The sequence below is a fragment of the Oculina patagonica genome, chromosome 14, assembly GCF_052425735.1.
Source record: "Oculina patagonica isolate OP01 chromosome 14, crgOcupat, whole genome shotgun sequence".
NCBI classification, from domain to species: domain Eukaryota; kingdom Metazoa; phylum Cnidaria; class Anthozoa; order Scleractinia; family Oculinidae; genus Oculina; species Oculina patagonica.
In genome coordinates, this window is record NC_135771.1 from 2726827 (window position 1) to 2735669 (window position 8843).

At 44.8% G+C, this 8843-nt stretch overlaps 1 pseudogene; it reads right to left on the reverse strand.

Annotated features, from left to right (window-relative positions):
• Positions 1-7439: 7439 nt before the first annotated feature.
• LOC144638487 (omega-amidase NIT2 pseudogene) lies at positions 7440-8538 on the reverse strand (annotated as a pseudogene).
• Between the last annotated feature and the right edge of the window lie 305 nt (positions 8539-8843).

An 8843-nucleotide genomic window follows, 5' to 3' on the forward strand; every position in this document is an offset into this window, starting at 1 on the left:
CGAGGTCCCGGTGCATTTAAACAAAACACAAGACTCAGAAAGAAAAAATTCTGAAGACTTCAATTTAACTGAACATTCCTTGATAGATTTTACCAAAGAATACTACATAATAACTTTCACAGGAGAGTTTTTTTTTGTTGCGCACGTTTAACTTCCACCTTGAAATTGAACAAGCTTTCCCATTGTTCAACACCCAACTTTGGGTCAAGCACCCAAGGAAGGCCCGTGCTTTTCCTTGGCCGAAACACACCCCCGCTTTAACTCGTGCGTTACAACGTTCCTCGTCTGTTACGTGACAACGTTCCTTGTGCGTTACAACGTGTGCTCCTGGTGCGTTCCTTTCACCTTTCCCGTGCGATCTGTGCGCTCCAATGCGTTACCTGTGTATTCCCTCGTTCTTCAAAAAGTGACTTTAATTCTAAAATTAGGCCTTGGCCGCCGGATATGCAAAGTTGTCTGTCCGACACGCAAGTTGCTACGTCTTGGAGCCGAAACCCAACCCTATGCCTTCCCTTGAGGGCTTCCATGTGTGTTCCTTGTGTATAAATTGTGCGTCCCCTTATGCCTCCTATGCGTTTCTCCATGCATTGCGTTCCCTTATCCTTAAAAAGAGGTTAAGTGGAAACTCATCGTTGTCCGACACCCAACCTTCTCTGATGCCTAATGCCGGGCTAACACCACACCCTGGGAAAACACTTAACCCAATGCATTTTCTATGGCCAGGGTTCCCAGTGGGTTCCCTGTGCATATGGTTTGTGGATTGACTATGATTGACTGCCACGATTTTCTGGAAACCAAGTTTATGTAAAAATAGAACAGAACAGAGCGAATACAAAATTCAACCGCACATTTTTGTCTTTATGTTTTTTTATTTCAAGAAAATATCCATTTAATTAGCAAAAAAACTGTATATTAATACAGTCGAAGCTCTCGTAAGCGGATACCCTCGGGACGCGAAAAAAGTGTCCGTAACTGGAGCTGGCCGCTTACGAGAATGGTTCTCGTAAGCGGCCACTTGAGGTGTAAGGGATATATGGCCGCTTACGGGAGCTTGCCCAGCTAACAATAACCTGACGGACGTGGATGACGACAAAACAAGCACTAAAATGTGGTACTGTAATTACTGTAAAATCATTGTGACGAACGGCGATGTGAAGTTGACTGTTAAAAACAAGATATAGAGGTTGGTGTAGTGTATTAGGACCCAGATCCTCACATTCGGGGCGAGTAACGCCTGACTGTTGTAGTCGGAGAACACGAGTTGTGATGGCGGAATAAAAGCTAATCGTTTGGTTCAATCCGGTTCAATCCCCCTTTATTACCGACCAGTTCGGCACACAACATTGGCGACGAGGATACAGAGACCCCACAGCACAAAAACAGAGAGAAATTGGACAAGAAGCATGGATGATAACGAGAGAAACCACATCAAAACATTCGACTGTCACGGCGACCAAAACACGCTTGGTTTACGATGGAAACGCTGGCTCATAGCGTTCGAACTGTTTGCAGACGGCAAAGGCTTGATCATAAATGAAGAAAACACAAACAACAGGCAGAGAAGACGTGCATTGTTACTCCATCTAGCCGGAACTGACGTTCAAGACATCTTCTACACGCTTCCAAACATAGGAGATGCGAAGGATTATAAGAAAGCCGTGGATGCACTGAACGCATACTTCATTCCAAAAGTCGACACAACATACGCAAGACACTGCTTCAGACAACTTACACAAGCACCTGGGGAGACAATTCGTCAATTTGCAACAAGACTCAGGCGGGCAGCGAAGGATTGTGACTACGGAGCAGACACGGATAATCAAATTCGCGATGAAATTCTTTGCAAGTGCACCAGCACGTACATCAAGCGAAAACTCCTGGAAGAAGGTCAAGGTCTTACTCTGGCTAAAGCGCTCGAAATAGCTGAAAACTGTGAAAAAGTCAACACACAGCTTGCCGCAATGACTCCGAAAGGACAACGACTGGAAGAAAAAGAAGAGGACTCAGCAAGTGTAAACCGCATTGAGGGGAAAACGAGAGGTCCTGGAAACAAGAATCAGTCACCTTCACAAGTCACCTGCTACCGATGTGGCAGAGCCGGGCATATCAGCAGAGACACAAAGTGTCCAGCAAGAGGTCATAAATGTCATAAATGCGGGTTCGAAGGACATTTTCAAGAGTATTGCAAGACGAAGCATAAACGTGAAACAAGACCAAAGAACACCAAGCGCCACAGGGACCCCAAAGCAGGCTCCGCAAACATGGTAGATACCCAAGATGACGAAGATGACCCGGAATATGCATTTGCAGTAGGCGATAGAAAGCAAGAGAAAATTGAAGTCACCGTCGGAGGATGTAAGTTAAACGTGATCGTAGATTCTGGAGCAAGCACCAACATCATCGACAAACAAACATGGGAGTGGCTGAAGAGGAACAAAGTGAAATGCAAATCAACCCGCTCAGACAAAAAGCTCTATGCGTATGCATCCCAAACACCCTTGAACGTAATAGGAACATTCTCTTGCGAGATCTCCACGGGAAGAAACACTGCCAATGCCGAGTTCTGTGTCATCGACGGCAAGGGAGATCCTCTCCTAGGGAGAGAGACTGCAACGAGCCTTGGTGTATTGAAGATAGGGATAGACATCGCTGCGGTAAACACAGGCCGACAAGATATCGGTGAAGCCCTGCAAGAGAAATACCCAGAAGTCTTCAGTGGTGTTGGAAAATTGAAAGGCCGAGCAGTGCAACTCCACATAGACCCAAATGTGAAGCCGGTGGCGCAGCCAATACGGAGGACCCCTTTCAGCCTGAGATCAAAGGTGGAAGAGAAGATCCAAGAGCTCATCAGCTTGGATATCATAGAGCCGGCAGACGGGCCTACCCCATGGGTTAATCCAGTAGTTGTAGTTCCTAAATCTGGAGGAGACATTCGCCTCTGCATAGACATGCGTAGGGCGAACAAGGCAATACTGAGAGAGCGTCACCCTATCCCAACAGTTGACGAGATAATGCAGAGTTTGAATGGTAGCAAAGTTTTTAGCAAACTTGACCTGAAGTGGGGCTACCACCAACTGGAGTTGACACCTGAGTCGAGAGAAATCACAACATTTGTGACACACTGTGGACTGTTCAGATATAAGAGACTGTTGTTCGGAGTTAATTCAGCCTCTGAACAATACCAACACGAGATCCAGACAGCACTCGCTGGAATAGAGGGGCAAGAGAACATCTCAGATGACATTATTGTACATGGTAAAGACCAAGCAGAACATGACGCACGCCTAGAGATGGTGATCAAGAGGCTCGGAGAGCGTGGATTGACTCTTAATGCAGCAAAGTGCCAGTTCAGCATGGACACGCTGACATTCGTCGGAATGGTACTGTCAGGAAACGGAATCAGCTGCGCAGAAGAAAAAGTTGAAGCTGTCACCAGTGCGAGGGAACCTCAAAACGCAACAGAGACACGCAGCTTCCTTGGACTGGTGAATTATTGTGGCCGGTTCATACCAGACCTAGCAACTATCTCAGAACCCCTGAGACGTCTGACAAAGGCGGGGACGCCATTCGTGTTTGGCAAAGAGCAGAAAGAAGCATTCGATGAATTGAAAAAACGCCTATCCAGCGCAGAGACTTTGGGGTATTTCGACAAAGATGCCCCAACGCAAGTGATTGCTGATGCCAGCCCAGTTGGGCTGGGAGCTGTTTTGACACAGATGCACAAGGATGGACCAAGGATCATCAGCTATGCAAGCCGAAGCCTGACAGACACGGAAACAAGATACTCACAGACAGAAAAGGAGGCACTCGCACTCATCTGGGCTTGTGAAAAGTTCCACCCGTACATCTACGGAGTCCCATTTGAGCTTGTCACAGACCACAAACCGCTGGAAGTGATTTATGGCCCCAAATCCAAACCATGCGCACGCATCGAGAGATGGGTACTAAGGATGCAACCGTACAAATTCGAGGTGAAGTACCAACCGGGACCAAAGAACATTGCTGATCCACTCTCGCGACTTGTGAACAAGATGGAAACTGAAAGTAAACGATCGTCACAGGCAGAAGAATATGTACGATTCGTAGCAGTATCAGCAACGCCCAATGCAATGACGACTCGTGAAGTAGAGGAGGCGTCCGCTGAAGATGAAGAACTCTTGGCAGTAAGACAGTGCATAAATGGAAAGCCTTGGGATCAGCTGGTTTACAAGCGGTACCTGCTATGTAGTGGCGAGTTGTGCTCCATCGGAAAGCTGGTACTGAGGGGAACGAGAATCGTCATCCCGAAGAAGCTCAGGCCCAGAGTGTTATCCCTTGCTCACGAAGGCCATTTGGGCATCGTTGGAACTAAGCAGAAGCTACGCAGCAAAGTATGGTGGCCTGGAATGGAGAAAGATGCTGAGAAGCACTGTAAAACATGCTATGGGTGTCAGCTGGTCAGTCGTCCCAGTCCCCCGGAGCCCATCAGGACCACACCTCTACCAACAGGGCCGTGGAGAGATTTGGCTGTTGACCTAGTTGGACCACTCCCCACTGGCGAATCCATTCTAGTAGTCGTCGACTACTACAGCCGCTATTACGAGGTAGACACCCTAAGGTCTACTGTTGCTCCAAAGGTCATCTCAAGCCTAGAAGAGATGTTTGCACGACATGGCTTACCAGAGAGCCTGACGTCCGACAACGGGCCGCAGTTCATATCCACAGAGTTTGCAGAGTACGTGACACAGCAAGGTATCAGACACCACAAGGTCACAGCAAAATGGCCTCAAGCAAATGGAGAGGTGGAACGCCAAAACAGCTCGCTTCTAAAGAGAATCCAGATTGCACATGCTGAGAAGAAGGACTGGAAGAAGGAGTTGAACATCTACCTTGCAGCCTACAGAGCCTTACCTCACCCAACAACTGGTGTGAGCCCAGCTGAACTACTCTTTGGACGAAAAATACGCACCAAACTTCCAGAGCTGAGTGATGTACATGTAGAACAAGGAGTGCGTGACAGGGACAATGAACAGAAGAGTAAGAGCAAGATTTATGCTGACTCAAGGAGAGGTGCAAGATACTCAGAGGTACTACCTGGAGACCAGGTACTCGTGCAACAGGAAAAGAAAAACAAACTGTCAACTCGGTTCGGCCCAATCCCATACACAGTTGTAAGCAAGCATGGGAACAGTTTGATTGTGCAATCCCAAGAAGGAGTCCAGTACTCCCGCAACACCACACATGTTAAGAAGTTGCTGCAGAATGGCGAGACACCAAGTGTGCAGGAAGAGACAGTGACCGCAACAAGTCACAAAGAGCAGGAACCTGTCCAACAACAGAGTGTGGCACAGGAACCAATCGCGGCCGAAACCGAAGTTCCACCTAGGGATCATGCAGCTGCTGTACCCGAAGTTCCACTCAGGAGGTCGCAGAGACAAACCACTGCGCCAAGTTATCTCAAGGATTACTATACCTGACTGAAAGATATTGACAGTAGGGACTTGAAATGTCAGGGACATTGTCGGACACTAATTCTGATTAGTGGAATTGTTTGTTGTGTTTTAATGTTATTTCAACACCATGTTTACAATATTACTATTTGTTATCTAAGAGAGGAGGGATGTAGTGTATTAGGACCCAGATCCTCACATTCGGGGCGAGTAACGCCTGACTGTTGTAGTCGGAGAACACGAGTTGTGATGGCGGAATAAAAGCTAATCGTTTGGTTCAATCCGGTTCAATCCCCCTTTATTACCGACCAGTTCGGCACACAACAGTTGGTAACAGCATTTTCAATGGGGTGTCCGCTAACGGGAGCTTAAAAACAAAGAAAAAGTCCAAGTCGTAATCTCTGAAAGTGTCCGCGACCGCTTACGGAAATGTCCGTTTACGAGAATGTAAAAATACAGAGTTTGTATGGGAGTTAAAAACGGGGTTTCAAACAAGGCGGCCGTAAGTAGAGCTGTCCGCTTACGAGAGTGTCCGTTAAGAGAGCTTCGACTGTACTTAAGTTTTATTTTTTAACCTTTCAGTTGATAACTTATATATGATTAAATCTCCTAAGATCTGAAAATTTGATAGTTTACCAGTTGACAACTTTCTTTTATCTTACTACTTCTATGCTTATGTTTGGTGACATTTCTGGTATAAGGACGGTGCCTACTAATAACGAAGTAATTTTGCCTGGCCGAAGACTATGCAAGAAATGTAGATGTTACCAAGGGCTATTAAAATCCAAAAAGAAAATTGGGGGTAGCCACGCAAATTTTCGAGTTAATTAGGTTTGAAAACTGGAAAAAAGTGCTGACGTGGCATTTTAAAGAAAACGTAAAATAAAATACAATTCCTTGCAAATTCCATTTGAAATTGGTTTTTCATGAACAAAATCAACATTAAATATAACAATCTTTAAAATAACTAACAAATAATGTCTTTGAAACTGCGTGATCTACGATTTTATTAACAAAATAATTGTGTTTGCGCAATTTTGGACTCTAACAGCTCTCTCGTGCACGGCCAGAAAATCAGCCTAATTTTTTTTCACTTAATGACAAACTAAACATGTGCTCTATAGACTTACAACTTCCAATTTATAAAATAAAAAGTAGGGGTCACCGCGCGTTTTTTAAAGTTATACGAGTTCTTTTCAAGCTCTATCGAATCGTTTTTGGGGTCTGTTACATTTTTCCTTTCCCCTCCCTAGCGAGTTAAATATTTGCATCTCTCGCGCGCGCGCCATATGTAGTTAGCAGTTTGCGAGTAACGTTTAATCGCTTAGCGATTTGTTTTAAACTATTAATGTGAGCCATTTTTAGAGGTCCATGGTAACTAAAATGTTGCTTTTCCGCTGTACCTGGCTTAGTATATGCCCATAAACTGGATTTCGTCGCACCAGAAACCTTTCTTGATGTTTAGTCGCGCGCTTGGTCGCGTAGTTGAACTCATCATTTTGCGCGAGCAAATTAATCAAAAGCGCGCGCGCGTCCAGTGTGTTCGATGCATTGCGTGATGCGCAGAACAAGTGCGCAGTAACAATAGGAGGCACCGTCCTTAAACACAAAAGACAGTGTTTCATCAGGACATCCAAACACAGAAAAAAAATTGTTCAAATCAAAACACAAGACATCGATGTCCTAAACCTTTTAATAACACCCAAACCTGCTAAGTCAAATCATCATTGTATTTTACAATCATGCTAGCAGAATTCTCAAGAAAGATAAGTCCACTTCAACATGTTCAAAAGAGGTAGGTTTTGTTTGTCGATTTAAAATCCATTTTCTTTTTGTTTATTGTCATTTAATTTTAATTGACGACAGCAAAAAATGCAACCATAATGTAGACGGCTATTTTTCAACTCAAGGTATCAGCCACCCTTCAGGATCGCCTGAGCATGGATCGCTTTAGGGCTTGTGTTTTTAATACAAACCCCTACAAATCATACATTTTCTGAAAGATTAATAGTTCCAGATTGTGGATTTTTCCATCAACTGAAATTTAAAAGATTCTTTCCAGTAATCAAGTATGGATAGCTCAGATTTCTGTGTAGCATGCAAATTGTCACGTTTACACACAGAGGTGCATATAACAGGCAGATTTTGTTTGCCTGTTACTTGGGACCAAGCATTCTTTAAACAACAAGCCCAAGAATTGTCTAGTTTCCCCAATTTACACCTGTAAACTTTTCTCAGCTTTATCACCTGTGTCACAAATACAGTACAAGTCATTCCTTTTCTGTCGCTGGACAGGAATCTGCTGTCTGACCTCCTCTACGTAATCCAAGTCTATATCTGCAAAAATAACCTCTTCATGCTCAGCAGCTTGTGCTATAATCCTTCCCCAAGGGTCAATAACACAACTATAACCCCAACAGGTATACGGAATGTTATCATCACGGGCAGGTGATGCAGTGACGACGTACGCTTGTTGATCTAATGCTCGAGCTCTCTGCATTACAGCTAGATGGGCAGGACCAGTTACAGTGTTGAATGCACCTGGGTATAACAACAGCTTACATCCCTTCTGACAGTAAATCTGCGCCAACTCTTGGAATCGTATATCATAGCAAAGTCCCACACCGATTTTGCACATGGGCGTGTCGAAGATTCCAAGATCTACACCAGGTTCTAGTGTTCCATATTCTTGAAAGTCGTACAATCGACCCGGACGATCGATTTGAAAGAGATGTAGTTTTCTGTATTTTAAGATCATCTGTCCTTGCGGATCGAAAACAGGACAGGTGTTGTAAAGTTTTCCCGATGAATCCTTCTCAATTATCGACCCACCAACAATGTAAACACGGTGTTCTCTTGCGCTTTTTGACATGAAATCCGTCGATGGACCAGGTATTTCTTCTGCAAAGTTGCGAAGATCTTCCTCACTGTTTGGGGCCATTGTAGTTGCAAATTCTGAAAGCACAATAAGTTTGGCGCCTTCCTTCACTGCATTACTAATAAGCCGTTCTAACTTCTGCAGATTTTGTTCTTTTCTTTCGGTTGGAAGGTGTTGAACTGATGCAACACGGAATTTCTTTCCACCTGAAAAAACGTCAAGTTCGTCCGCCATTTTGTTTTTTATGTTGAGGCTGCGTTCCTTTTGACCAGCAACTCGACATCAGACTCCTATTTGTCCGAACACGGCAAAACGGCCGGGTAGAGGGGCAAGGGGGAGAGAAAGGCAGAGAATGCAGAGAACTGAAACTCGAACAAGGGCGCAAATCTCTATCACAGGGATGCCGAAATGGTGTAGAAGTTGTGCTCATTGGGTACTGTCCGTACTACGGAACGAACTTATGAGTACCTTATTACATGAAATTTTCGCGACACGTTAATTTCGCGATTTTGAGGAACGGATATTTCGCGACACTT